Source organism: Prionailurus bengalensis, chromosome B4, assembly GCF_016509475.1.
Source record: "Prionailurus bengalensis isolate Pbe53 chromosome B4, Fcat_Pben_1.1_paternal_pri, whole genome shotgun sequence".
Classification (NCBI taxonomy): Eukaryota; Metazoa; Chordata; class Mammalia; order Carnivora; family Felidae; genus Prionailurus; species Prionailurus bengalensis.
Window position 1 is genome coordinate 2,984,592 of NC_057358.1, and position 15,353 is coordinate 2,999,944.

Here is a 15,353-nt window from a genome sequence, read left to right on the forward strand (position 1 = left end):
TTTTGGAAATCCTTTATTGCTGAGTCTGTCATAAACCACGAGTGGCAGGTTTGGGAAACGCGAGATAAGAGATCAGCTCAGCGCCTCCAACTTTAAAATCATAGAAGTGTATACAATGTCAGCAAACAATGCTAACAGCACGGAGTAAGGCGAAAAAACCCCGTCCAAAAACCAGCGAGCCCTCTGTGCCAGGACTCATTTGTGCCATTCAGCAGGTTGTCATTGAGTGTCATCTATCTGCCAGCCCGAGCTTTGCCACAATGACTTTGAATAAAGCCTTTTTCATCTTCCTGCTGAACTTGTACAACTGGGCGGTGATTTTCTGCTGGTTTCCTCTCAACCCTACGTTTCCGAGGTTTTGTTACTTCAGGTTGTTGTGACGTTGGTACGGCATGGACTCCAGCCTTCAGCTTCATTTTTTCTGCGTGTTTAAAATGAAGCGAAGGAAGAAATTCAAATGAATTTGGCAGATTTTAGTTTCATTTCTGCTCCTAGGTATGCTGTCCGATATCCACCTTTGAGGGAGATAAGCTGTCGCCTTGAATGGCGTTTGATTTCAGGTGTTTTGAACCATTGTCTCAGAAAACCTCAGATGTTGTTGAGATTTCCTCTTGGCTAGTGCCTTTATACAACATTCTTTTTAAATATTTTTATTTTTACTTTTGAGACAGAGAGAGACAGAGCCTGAGCAGGGGAGGGGCAGAGAGAGGGGGAGACACGGAATCCTAGGCAGGCTCCAGGCTCTGAGCTGTCAGCACAGAGCCTGATGCGGGGCTCGAACTCACACTGTGAGATCATGACCTGAGCTGAAGTCGGACGCGTAACCGACTGGGCCTTTAAGACGCGTAACCGACTTGGCTAGTGCCTTTAAGAATCTTAATAATTTTTAGAGATTTTACACATTTATGTATACAGATGTGAAAAAAGTCCAGGATTGATCATAATTAAAGAAAAGGTACATTGACATAAAACGGGATATTATTTTATCTATCAGGTAAAACAAGTTGATAAAACCTAAGGGAGGCTTGTGAAGTTCTGGGGATCTGGTACTTTTTAATTTATTTATTTCGTTTATTTAAAAAATTTTAAACATTTATTTATTATTGAGAGACAGAGAGAGACAGTCTGTGAACAGGGGAGGGGCAGAGAGAGAGGGAGACAGAATCCGAAGCAGGCTCCAGGTTCCGAGCTGTCAGCACAGAGCCCGATGTGGGGCTCAAACTCACAAACCGCGAGATCATGACCTGAGCTGAAGTCGGACGCCCAACCAACTGAGCCACCCAGGTGTCCCAAGATCTGGTACTTTTATGCTCTGGGTACTATGTGGTACTCTCTCTCTCTATATATATATTTACCTTTCGGAAACCACTTTGGCACTATTTATACACATTTTAAGCGAGTGTACTCTTTCAGCAGAAATTTCACTTGATGAAAATTATCCTACAGCTGTATCCTCACAAGAGCACGATGTATAAGTAAAGATGTTCTCTGCAGCATTTTTAACTTTAGCAAATATTGAAAAAAGTCTACCAAGAAAAGTTTTCTTAAATAAAATATAACACATCCATATAATTAAATACTGCACAGATACTAAAAACAGTGATATACGTTGCTTTTCACATATATACCACAAATTAGTAAGAAAAAAAAGCTAGATGGGGGTGAAGCTCTCACTGAGTGAGAAAAATATACTCCCATTTGAGGGGAACAAGTCAAAAGGAGATTTTAGTTGTGATTTGATTATGCTTAACATAACACTTTGATAAAAGAAATTTGTGAAGAATTAATACATGGCAAGACAGTCTATGTTCATAGACAGGAAACACAGTATGAGAAAGATACCATTTCTTTGCAAAAAAAAAAAAAAAAAATGCAACGCAATTCCAATAAAAATCCCAACAGATCAGGAGCACAAAATGATCCTAAAATACAGATGAAAGAGAACAGATTCAAGAACAGGAAAAGCAATTAAAACTCTCTTTTTAGTGTTTATTTATTTTCAGAGAGAGAGAGAGAGAGAGACATCACAAGCAGGGGAGGGGCAGAGAGAGAGGGAGACACAGAATCTGAAACAAGCTCCAGGCTCCGAGCTGTCAGCACAGAGCCTGATGTGGGGCTCGAACTCACAGACTGAACTGTGAGATCATGACCTGAGCCACCCAGGCACCCTGCATAGCAATTTTGAAGAGGGACAATGTGGGGAAATTATTTTAGCAGCTATTGAGACAAATCTTACCAGCAAGGACTTTTAGACGTACTAAGGCTATGAAAAGCTGTAACAAATAAGACAGTGTGTTAATATTAGCACAGAGAAGGGCAGGGAGGCTAAGGGACTATAACGAAAGCCGGGAATAGACACCTAGAAGTAGGTCAGTGGAGAACAGATTCAATAAGTCTTGTAGTTTATCTGGGAAAAACCGAACTTCTGGCTAAAGTCACTCTGTACCTACCCCAAGGCAATAGTGATATTGTGTCTCTTCAAAGGGCTTTGAAGTTTTACTTTTCTCACCTACGCTTTTAATACACACGATTTGAGTTTTGTTTCTGCTTCCTTGTAACAAAGAAATCCTCAAGATGAAAAGGACTGCAGGGCGCCTGTGGGGGCTCAGTCGGTGAAGCCTCCGACTTCCACTGAGGTCATGAGGTCACAGTTTGGGAGTTTGAGCCCCGTGTGGGGCTCTGTGCTGACACCTTGGAGCCTGGAGCCTGCTTCGGAATCTGTGATGCCCTCTCTCTCTGCCCCTCCCCTGCTCATGCCCTGTCTCTGTCTCTCAATAAAGAAAAAAATGTATAAATAAATAAATAAATAAATAAATAAATAAATAAATAAAATGACTACAGAATGAGTCATTAGACTGGACCCCCCCCCCCCCAAGGTCTTAGAGGTGGAACCCAGGCAGAAAAGATACCCACACCCCATCTCGTCCTTAGCATGTAATTTACCGGTGCCGGAAACACTTTAGTAGGAGACAGACTCGAGTTCCAAATCGGGCAAGATGCTTGAAGTGCAAATGCTCATTCCCCTAAATTCACACGGAGACCGAATGACCTCTGTTGAGCGGTGGGTGGGAAGAAACTACTGAAAAGGAAAAGAGGTGGTAAGTATGGCAGGATTTCACCCGGTAGAAACGATAAAACGAAGAGGGCAAATGAAACCCTGGGAAGTTCCAAAGCCATGATTCTTTCCTTCAAATGTTTCTTTTCCAAGGCTGGCCATTATTCACATTCTAATCGCTTCGTATATTTCAACTCAAATGCTACTGTTTCCAGGTGAATGACTTGTCCCTGGTGTTACTAACCCACAGCTGTCAGGTGGTTACAACACAGAGCTATTCAGGTCCAGGCTCTGTGTTTGACCTTTCATCTGCTCTGTGGTCATGGGTTACAGCTTTCATATGACAAGTCATTTCATAAAACTTTTAACACTTTATGTTTATAACTGTATGTTTGAAACTGTATGTTTCCAGGTAGGAGTGCAATGGGTCCATCATCACTTTGGGTGGATATTTATTGACTTCCTAGGACAGGCTACTTACTTAGCTGCTGCTAAATTTTGGATAAAGGTTTAGAAACTAGCTCTTCAAGCAGAGATTAAAGACAGTCCCCACTTTTACGGAACCCTTGGTCTAGCACAGGTTACAGAAAAATAAATGGAAAATTACTGTGTCATCCGGTGCAGCGGCCTCTGGGACGGCCAAGGTGAAGATTCTATCAGCAAATGATGGCTCAGAGAAGCCCTCCTCGAGAAGGGGACACGTTGGACTTTCCCCAAAGGGTGAGTTAATCACAGGGTAACGTGTTCATCTTTATTTCCTATGGATGCTGTAACAAATGACCACACGTTTTCTGGCTGAAAACAACGCGAGTTAATTCTCTTCCAGTTCTGGAGGCCAGAAGTGGTACGGGTCTGGCGGGGCTAAAATCAAGAAGCCCAAAGGGGCACTTCCTTCCTCTGGAGGCTCCGGGGAGAGTATGTTTCCTTGCCTTTTCCAGTTTGGAGAGGCCACCCACATTTTCTCCCAATGCCATTTCTCTGTATTTGATGCTTCTGCCTTCTGCTTCCCTATTTAAGGTCCCTTGTGATTACTGATGGGCCCATCCAGATAATCCAAGGTAGTCTCTTTATTTTCAGATCATCTGATTGGCAACCTTAATTCCATCCGATACCTTAAATCCTCTTGGCCATGGATCCTGGTGTTGACAGATTCCCGGGATTAGGATGTGGACACACCTGGAGACCATTACGTTGCCTCCCACAAGGTTAAAATAAATTGCTGTATTGACTAAATACTAGAAATACTAGAAGAATCTTTGAAATACTGATGTTTGGTTCTATCGTTCTATCTGTTGTTGCTGTGTTAGAATATAATTGTCAGGTTTCTATCCTAAAGAGAGGATGTCAATGGCTCCCCATTCAGCACCCCCCAGGGCTTTCCCTCCCTCCCCTCCCCCCAGGGCTCCCCCCCCCCCCCCCCAGGGCTTTTCCCCTGAGCTCTTTCTTGAGTTTCACTTACTGGTCAGAATCATGATTTCACAGCACAAGTCTCAAGTTTTGTTGCAAATTGTTGGCCTTTTCAGCGGAACATTCTACAATAGTCTAGCTTATTTGTTTGAAGGGAGAGTTTTGACATGCCAGAAATAGAAGGAAATGAACATTATAATTGAATTTCCAGACATCACTTTTTGGAGCTTTGAGACAAATACCTGTCAGTTAGAGAAAGAACAAATAGGCACATATCAGAGGAGGGGGGAGGGGAAAGAATGCCCCCGACAGCATTTATTTAGCATTTTTGTGCATTGTTATCCGTGGCAGTGGAATAAATATTCATTAGCGAAATGTCTTTTTAGTGGAAACAAGCCAGAGGCGAGAGCATATTTATACAACATAAAGCTCACGGGGGAAAAGGTGTTTTTGTTACTTCTGAATCGGTTCTTTTTTTAACTCCGAAAACATATCATCGTTAAAGTAGGTTCATCTCAACACATCTCTCAACCTCCCCATCATTGTAATTAATCACTCCTTTATTGATAATATTGACAACGAAGGGGTCGTTTCCTTGCCGACATACCCTTCTTGGGGAACCCGTGAAGATCTTTTGGGTCAAGAGCCAAATACATTTGTGCCGGAGGTGGATCACGACGGGTAGGATCTGGCCTCGCAGGATGACCCCATTTCTAACGAACGCATCTTTAGGGGACCTGAGTTTGAAAACACAAAGGTGGGAAGGTCTCAACTCAAATATTAAGTCCAAATGCAAGCAGGGAGAGAACTAAGAATCAGGAACTGGATGAGAGAAGCAAGCCAGAAACCAGGCGTGGGCCCCTGGGGGACTTCTGCACATCACAAGTGAGTACTCAGTCTCCTCTTCCATCATGCCCCAGCCCCAGCTGGCAGGTGGCACGGCTACAGACGTTCAGCCTTTCAGACGAGCTGGAGGCAGATGTCCGGTGTGCTGGACCCTCTGACTCACAGACCCCTTACTGACTTTGTGTTGCTGTCTGATACATGTCTAGAGAAATCAAAGGTTGGGATATACATTTGTGGTCGTTGGCAAAGCTCTGATGACAGACGGCGGGTAAGCTGGGTCGTCATGGTTCACACAGACGGGCGTTTATGTTCTTACTGATTTTATCTTTCCACTGGGACTATCTTTTGTCTCTGGTTATAAGATGGTGTTACGAGCTGCCAGCCAGCCTCGTATGCTGAACCCCCAGGACCCCCAGGACCCCCAGGACTTCGGAATGTGACGATATTTGGAGATGGGGTTTCCGTGGAGGTGACTGAGGTGAAATGAGGTCACTGGGGTGGACTCTAATCCAATCTGACTGGTGCCTTTTTAAGAGGAGGAGATTGGGACACAGACTCCCACAGACGAAAGAGCACCTCAGGACACGGGAAGGGGACGGCGTCTACACGCCCAGGAGAGAGTCCCCGGGAGAAACCAGCCCTGCCCACGCCTGGATCTCAGACTCACAGCCTCCAGGACGGGGAGACAATAAAGTCTGCTGTCTGAGCCCCTTGTTCTGGTGGCCCCAGAAACCCAGCACAGATGGCTACTGCTTCAGAGGGAACACACAGATTGATCTCAGGGACCCCAGATAGTTGCCCAGAAAAAGACAACAGAACCTATGGAGCTTTCATCTATGATAAAGGAAGCGTTTAAAAAAAAAATTTTTTTTAATGTTTATTTATTTTTGAGAGAGACAGAGACAGAATGTGAGTGGGTCAGGGGCAGAGAGAGAGGGACACACAGAAGCAGAAGCAGGCTCCAGGCTCCGAGCTGGCAGCACAGAACCCGACGTGGGGCTCAAACCCACGAACTGTGAGATCACGAACTGAGGTGAAGTCGGACGCTCAACCGACTGAGCCACCCAGGCACCCCAAGGAAGCATTTTAAATCATACAAGTGATGGGGCGCCTGGGTGGCTCAGCTGATTGGTTAACCGTCCAACTTCGGCTCAGGTCATGATCTCAAGGTTCATGGGCTCCAGCCCTGTGTCGAGCTCTGTGCTGACAGCTCAGAGCCTGGAGCCTGCTTCGGATTCTGTCTCTCTCTCTCTCTCCCTCTCTCTCTCTCTCTGCCCCTCCCCCACTCGTGCTGTGTCTCTCTCTATAAATAAATGAACATTAAAAAAAGTTTTTAAATCATACAAGTAAGTCAAGATTATTTAAGAAATGATGTTGCAATAAGTCAGTTCAAAACCAACCCATCTTTTACAGCAAAAGAGATTCCAGATAGGTCAATGAGTTTAGTATAAAATGAGCTCATAAAAACATAAAAGAAAGATGGGTAACTTTAAAACGCAATTTAGGAATTGTCTATAAGTATGATATAAAGATCCAGGATCCCGGAAAAAAAAAACAAAACAAACTGGTCCATTTGTCAACATACAATTTAAAAATATGTGTACAACAAAAGTATCATTACAAAATAAAAAAAAAAAAAAACAAAAAAAAGTAATTGCAAATCACATGGCAGAGAAGTCCTTAGTACACAAATAAATTCTACAAATCTCTAAGAAAACTGCAAACAATAAAAAATACTGGCAGAGTTATTTCAAAAATAGAATTACAAGTGACCAATAAAAAAATGAGAGACCCTCAAAGATATGACTAAAGAAACAAAAATTAAAATAAAAATGGGAGGGGCGCCTGGGTGGCTCAGTGGGTTAAGCATCTGACTTCAGCTCAGGTCATGACATCACAGTCCGCGAGTTCGAGCCCCGCGTTGGGTTCTGTGCTGACAGCTGGGAGCCTGGAGCCTGCTTCAGATTCTGTGCCTCCCTCTCTCTCCCCCTCCCCTGCTCATGCTCTGTCTCTCTCTCTGTAAAAAATAAATAAACATTAAAAAAAATTTTTTTTTAGAAAAGAATGGTTATCTGTAGGGGTAGAAAGAATGTGAGGGATAGAGAACATTTATCTTTCACTTTACACGTTTCTAAAACTTTTTTCCATGTGTATATACTACAATAGTTACATCAAGTAAGTGCGTACCATTTCTATAGACACGCTCCCCAACAGATTCATGGGAACCATGAAAGAGAAAAGCCTCCGGCTTCCACACAGCTCCTTGCTCGTGTGACTTTATGCTGCGCACACCTTTTGCTTTTCTGTGTTAATTTTCCTGGGAAAGAACTGTATTCCTCCACTTGTCTGGGTCTCCTTGAAGGCAGGGACTGGGTCTAATTTGTATTCGTGCCATCCGTTCCCAGGGCCGTTTCTAGCATGTACAGAGGGCTTGGTGTTTTTGTCGTTGGGGGTTTTGCTAATCCCTGAAAACACCGAGGTAAGCCTAGAGCGATTCCCCAACTCTATGCCCTTTGCGTCACTTCTCTCTGTCTCTCTCTGTCTCTCTCTCTCATCTCTCCTTCTCTCTCTCTTTCCTTCTCCTTCTCTCTCTTTCCTTTCTCTTCCTCGTCCTCCCCGTCCTCCCCATCCTGTCTTGTTTCCATTGAGACCGGGAAGACACTATTGGGTGCCCTGTGCCTCCGTGCCCACGTTGCTTCACCGCCTCTATTCATGTAACATTTCTTCATCTGACTCTACTGCTTTTGAGCAGAATGCATAAAATATGATTCCCACCAATTTCTTAGGATTATTGAATACAGTTTCATAGTCAGAAATGTTCTACCACTTAGGAACGATTCGACCTTCAGCACATCACCTAAATTCCTTTTTTTCTCATCACCTGAATTCGTAACATTTTGGTTTCCTGTTACCTATCTCACAGAAAATATAAAATATTCAGCCTATTTCTCTTACCGGGAAGGCTAAATGGTACTTCAGCAGCTTTAGAGCTGCTTACCCATTGATACTGCTATAATGATAATTGGCCTCCCCATAATCGAAATTATCCCAAACAGATTTCTTACAGGGTCTGCTCCTTAGTTAAGAAATGCCTCTTTAAAATCCACATAAACAGAGCACAACTGCTTGCGATTCTTTGTTCCTTCACAATTTTGACAAATGCTGAAGATCTTCCTTCTCTTGGAAATACTTACATTGAACTCGATATTCTAGAGATAGTTGTCGTTAACCCAAAGGAACAGATTACAATAGACTTTTCCAGACATGTGAGTAGCCCTTGAAACTACATTGCATAAAACGACCCTCCTTTGAAAAATAAAATGGGTCCAATCGCACTAGAACTCATGCCATGCAATTTTGCGGAAATTTAAGGAGATAATGTATCTGAAGTGCTAATCACATTGTCCCACAAATCGCTCCTGTGGTTGTACTGTATTTGTCCCCTAATGAGAACGCCATTGGGAGTCCTTGTTCGCACCCTTCTTCCAGGGGTTCGGCCACGCCAGAGGGTGTCCACTCAGGAAGTGCATTTAGCAAAGCTTCCAAAGGATTTTCTGACACTTTGGTTATGATGTTAACGCGAACTGTATCAGACTACAGAAGGGTGTAGTTAGAAATTACCCCATTTAACGAAATTTTTCCCGCTAGGAATAAAGGTGCAGCCCACTGTAATGGTCTCCACTAATTTCCGTTAAATGCTGTCTCGTGCTCACGGTCGTACATGGATGCATTCATTTGTGTTAGATCATCTAACCACCGAATGAATATATCCCACCTGGGGCTTTCTTTTTGCAACATAAGTTATGGATAAACCTTTTCAACACAGATTCTGGCTTTTAGGAGACCTTTTGAATATTCATATGCTTAGAATTTATAAGAGGAACATCAAGCTAAACTTCAGAGACAGTATAGATGTAACCAGGGGACCCGTCGAGCTGTCTTGGTTGTCATTTTCAGTGATTTGGGCCAACTAATTGGCGATCTGATCAATTGCCTTGTAATTATCTCTGTGAATTCCAATAGAGCTTGTTTGTACGTTGCCTTGTACAGCCAGCCTCCAGGTCAGGACGCGGTGGGTGTACAGACAGATGTACTTAATTGGAAAACCTGGTTGGGATTCAATCGCTTGTCCGTGATCAGGTATTATGTGAAGTGAAACCAAATTTCAAATTGTGATTTACTTTCATTCAGTAGGCCTGGTCTCTGATGACGGGAGAGATGAACGTGGAGCCTTCCTGAATGGGAGCACAGCAGTGGTAACGGCTGAACGGTCCCCTGCGCTGGCCGCGTTCGTACATCATCACGAAGAACTGTGTTCTGGGCTGCTCAGTGTGGTCCACCAACAGTCTGTTTCTGGCCTATAGCAAGTTCAGTCCAAAACCAGAGCATGCAGAGAGTCAACCATTGAAATCAAGAGTTTGGAAACCAAAACGTTTCCAGAAGTTGAGTGTAGAAATTGGGTTAGGAAGTTTAGAAACTTTTATGACATTCTAACAGAAATGTTATTTCTTTGAATCGCATATTAAACATGTAGGGTTCCTGGGATGCTTGTGTGGCTCAGCTGGTTAAGCATCCGACTCTTGATTTCAGCTCAGCTCGTGATCTCATGGTCATGAGAAAGAGCCCCGCGTCGGGCTCTGCGCTGAGCGTGAAGCCTGCTTGGGATTCTCGCTCCCTCTCTCTGCCCCTTCCCTTCTGATGTTTTCTCTCTCTCAATAAATAAATACATAAATAAATAAATAAATAAGTAAATAAATAAATAAATAATACATGAGATGAAAATGTAGGGTTCCTATTTTTTATCTAAGATTTTTTTTTTTTTTTTTTTTTTTTTGTATTTCAGAAAAAATTCAATCCACCAGAACTAGAAATCAAAGAAACACAGAACCGGTCCCACGTCGAGGGTAGTTTGGGAAATACTGACAGGTGAGCACAATGGGAAACACTCATTCACGGGTCTCCCAGCCACCTGCAGGTGACTTATCTCCTGAAAAAGACAGGGTCTACATACCTCCTTCCCTACAGTGTGACATAAGAGAGGCAGCTTGGAACAGAGACATACAAGCACCCAGGTCGGGGTGTGCTGGGCAGAGGTGGGATTCTAGTCTAGAAGGGAGCCGTAGCTGCTGGTTTATAGTCAGTGGTTAAGGCCACAAAAGGAGGTGGAAATGAGTTGTTGGAGACTGTGATTTGCAGGTCAATGTTGGACAACTGCCTTGGGGGGTAAGGGAGGGAAAGCCCTATCTGCAGCCTCTGGACACTCCCCTGGGTGTAAATACACTCATCATGGGTGACTCCACAGGACCCTGCCCGAGCCAGCTCCAGTGCACCCCTGAGCCACGCTAAATATCCCGGCAACTGCAGAGGGGTGAATACAAAAAAGTAACAATGTCCACACAGAATGGCATGGATCTCAGAAAAGGACTTCCAATGAGCCAGAACAAGAGCATGGAGAAAAGTCGGCAGGGCCAGGGATGTTTCTCTTAGCCCCTGGCCGCCTCAGATGAAGGCGCTTCCCCAGCAAGGTTGGATGATGATGCCAGAGATGGGATGCCCGGTTTATCCTGCGTGCGTGTATGTTTGTTATTTGGCTAAATTGCACACGCATTTGACTTAGTCGTTGAAATGATAGAAGTTCAATAAAGGACAACAAGGCTTCGCGGAGTTTGGGAGTTCCCGAGACACTCTCAGACTTGACCATGCCCTGGAAGGACTCACAGAATCGCAGAAAGCTATTTTGCTCATAGTTGTGTTTTATTACGACAGAGGAATAGAGATCAACGTCAGCCAAGGGAAGAGGGGCCCTGGGGCAGTGTCCTGTCCCCTGGAACTGTGGCCGGGGCTGCCTTCTCCTGGCAATGACAAGTGACAATACCCATGGAGTTTTGCCAAACAGGGAAGCTTCTGGAGCCTTTGTATTTGGAAATTTTTATGAGGATTCCATCATAATTGACTGTCCGCCTGTCTGACGTTTAGTCTCCAGACCCTTTTGAACTTGACTGATGCCACATGGCCCACAGCCGCCACCTTAAATCAGGCTTAGACTATCAGTGTGGCCCGAGGCCTCAGGTAAACAGAGATAGTCCTATCAGGAAGAACATTCCAGTGGCTTAGAGGTGATCTTCCAGGAGCCCAGGGCAAAGGCCAGCCCTCTCTGGGTATGGCTAGTTCTTTACTGTATATACTTCAACGTATTGCTACAAAAGTACTTTTGAACTTAAGAGATACTAGTTGAACCACACAGGTACCAGACCAATGCTCCCCAAGAGGCCAGATGAGCGATGCCCTTTACAAAACGTTGCTCCCCGAGGCTTATTCTCGCATTTCCACAGGGAATGCGCAATGCACTTCCTTAAGTTAACACACATGTGAGACAACTCAGTCACAGGGCCTGGTGTATCCACAGCCCCTCAAGAAAACGGCCACCATTTCTGGGGCGGCCAGTGTTTGCCAGCTACAATGAGTCCCACCACCAGATCCTCCAGCCCAGGCTGGGCCCCTCAGCCGGTGACGGCCCGTTCACAGGCTGCCTGCGGGTCTGTGACACGACTCAGTGCCCAAGGCTCCACTCAGATGTGATGAATCAATGTTATTACCTGAGTCTACTGAAGCCTTCTCCTAATGATTATATTGGAAACCAAAGAAAGGCCAAGCCAGTAGGAAGGGAAGGGAGGTGTAGAATACCGAATAGTTGAATTATGTTAATGAGTGGGGTCCCAGGGTCCCTCCTTGTGGGATCTTGGCGTGGCCTTGGGTGATAATGCAGCTACCTCCATACAAGCTGGGACTCTTATGATTTTTTAAAAGTTTCTCTGAGGTTCAACCTCCTCATTGCCTCTCACGGGCACTCAAGCCGACGCCTCCTTACACAATCAAGCCTGAGCGCGTCTATCCCCTGTGATCGACATAGGCAAGCTGAACCAATTATCAAAGGTCAGGGCTGAGTCAGTCAAGGGCACAAGAGCATATGTCCTCTTCACTCTGAATGAAAGTTGCAAGTTTTTCAAAATCTAGGCAATGCAAATCCTTAACGCTTTCTCCTTGATGAAACCTTAGTGCACCTTTAAAAGCAAAATGGTGAGCATTTAAAAACGTGTTTTAAAATGTAAATGGCGGGTCGAAATTGACCACGTATTACCTGGTTCTTCACGTTCGGTATCATTTGTTTTATTTTCCATGAATATTGAATATCATAGGCCGTTTTTTTCTCTTTTCCAAAGTGATATTTTTGCCACAGTTCAATAAGGAATATTTAAACATATCTGGTGATTGTTTTTTTTGAATTTTTTAAAATGTTTATTTATTTTTGAAGGAGAGAGAGACAGAGTGTGAGTGGGGAAAGGGCAGAGAGAGAGGGAGACACAGAATCTGAAGCAGGCTCCAGGCTCCAAGCTGTCAGCACAGAGCCCGACACGGGGCTCGAACCCATGGACCGCGAGATCATAACCTGAGCCAAAGTCGGTCACTTAACCGACTGAGCCACCCAGGAGCCCCTGTCTTGTGATTGCTAATAAAAAAGTTTATATCAAACTCTAATATAAGCGATCTAATGCCAACGGATCCGTAGGGTGGAAATAATTTAACGAAACAATTCACAAGGAAAATAAGTCTTTTCTGTGTGCCATCAATTCTGTTCAGTTCCCGGACAAAATAAAGCTGTTCCATAAATAGCGTCTGTCCTGTTTCTGATTTCACAGATAAACTGTTCTTTCCCAGGTTTTTGGCAGGCATTTGGCAAGTTTCAACTGAATGTCAACAAGGCCGCACAGAACAAGGGCCGGGACATAATTCCGGTCTTGAATAGTGTTTGGGAGGCAGCAGAGAAGTGTGCTTCACAAGCTCTGGGCTGGTTGTTGAGGCCTGGCTTCCGCTTAGCTGTGTGGCTTTGCGAAAAGCACATAACCTCTCTGGGCTTCAGTTGCATTGTCTACAAAATAAAGAGGTTCCAGCAGACCTCCAAGGTCTCTTTCTGCTCTAACATTCTGTTATTCGAGGAATTTGTTGGACAGCAACGATCATGCTGGGAAGAACTCCAGCTTACACACAAGGACCCCCTCTCTTCTTGGAAACCTGCAAACATCAGCAGAAAACAGATCTCGGTCCCCCGTGTCCCTTCCATCCCTCCCGAAGCAGCTCACGCCCGGTTTCACATCGGACACGACAAAAATTCTGCTGAGAAATAGACTAGATGGATAGGCTCGATCGTACAAATACCCGTCACAACGTACATGTGTGTGTTTGCAATGTTTTAAAATGTGACAAGAACAATTTTGTTCCCAGAGAGCATCCCCTCCCGGGCAACCCAAGAAAACGTTATCCTTGCTTTACTTTTTACTCATTTGTGTTACACCTGTACGCCATCGTAAACTGTGTTTCTTTCTTTCTTTCTTCCTTCTTTCTTTCTTTCTTTTTTCTTCTTTCTTTCTTCCTTCTTTCTTTCTTTCTTTCTTCCTTCTTTCTTTCTTCCTTCTTTCTTTCTTTCTTCCTTCTTTCTTCCTTCTTTCTTTCTTTCTTCCTTCTTTCTTCCTTCTTTCTTCCTTCTTTCTTCTTTCTTTCTTTCTTTCTTTCTTTTTTCTTCTTTCTTCTTTCTTTCTTTCTTTTTTCTTCTTTCTTTCTTTCTTTCTTTCTTTCTTTCTTTCTTTCTTCTTTCTTTCTTTCTTTCTTTTCTTCTTTCTTTCTTTCTTCTTTCTTTCTTTCTTCTTTCTTTCTTCTTTCTTTTTTCTTCTTTCTTTCTTTCTTTCTTCTTTCTTTCTTCTTTCTTTTTTCTTCTTTCTTCTTTCTTTCTTCCTTCTTTCTTTCTTCTTTCTTTCTTTCTTTCTTCTTTCTTTCTTTCTTCTTTCTTTCTTTCTTCTTTCTTTCTTCTTTCTTTTTTCTTCTTTCTTTCTTCCTTCTTTCTTTCTTCTTTCTTTCTTTCTTTCTTCTTTCTTTCTTTCTTCTTTCTTTCTTCTTTCTTTTTTCTTCTTTCTTTCTTCCTTCTTTCTTTCTTCTTTCTTTCTTTCTTTTCTTCTTTCTTTCTTTCTTCTTTCTTTCTTCTTTCTTTTTTCTTCTTTCTTTCTTCCTTCTTTCTTTCTTTCTTTTCTTCTTTCTTTCTTCTTTCTTTCTTTCTTTCTTCTTTCTTTCTTTCTTCTTTCTTTCTTTCTTTCTTCTTTCTTTCTTTCTTTCTTTCTTCTTTCTTTCTTCTTTCTTTCTTTCTTTTTTCTTTCTTCTTTCTTTTTTCTTCTTTCTTTCTTTCTTTCTTTCTTCTTTCTTTCTTTCTTCTTTCTTTCTTTCTTTCTTCTTTCTTTCTTCTTTCTTTCCTTCTTCTTTCTTTCTTCCTTCTTTCTTTTTTCTTTCTTTCTTCTTTCTTTCTTTCTTTCTTTCTTCTTTCTTTCTTCTTTCTTTTTTCTTTTTTCTTTCTTTCTTTCTTTTTTCTTCTTTCTTTCTTTCTTTCTTCTTTCTTTCTTCTTTCTTTTTTCTTCTTTCTTTCTTTCTTTCTTCCTTCTTTCTTTCTTCTTTCTTTTTTCTTCTTTCTTTCTTTCTTCTTTCTTTCTTTCTTTTTTCTTCTTTCTTTCTTCTTTCTTTTTTCTTCTTTCTTTCTTTCTTTCTTTCTTCTTTCTTTCTTCTTTCTTTCTTTCTTCTTTCTTTCTTCTTTCTTTTTTCTTCTTTCTTTCTTCTTTCTTTTTTCTTCTTTCTTTCTTTCTTTCTTCTTTCTTCCTTCTTTTTTCTTCTTTCTTCCTTCTTTCTTTCTTCTTTCTTTCTTTCTTTCTTTCTTTCTTCTTTCTTTCTTTCTTTCTTCTTTCTTTCTTCTTTCTTTCTTTCTTTCTTTTTTATATGAAATTTATTGTCAAATTTGTTTCCATACAACACCCAGTGCTCATCCCTACAGGTGCCCTCCTCGATGATCATCACCCACCCTCCCCTCCCTCCCACCCCCCATCAACCCTCAGTTTGTTCTCAGTTTTCAAGAGTCCCTCTTTCTTTCATATGAAATGATATGATACCATAAAACGATAATTTGGGGGCTTGTCCTTTCTACTTACTGTGATGTTACCAGGACGTACCTCAG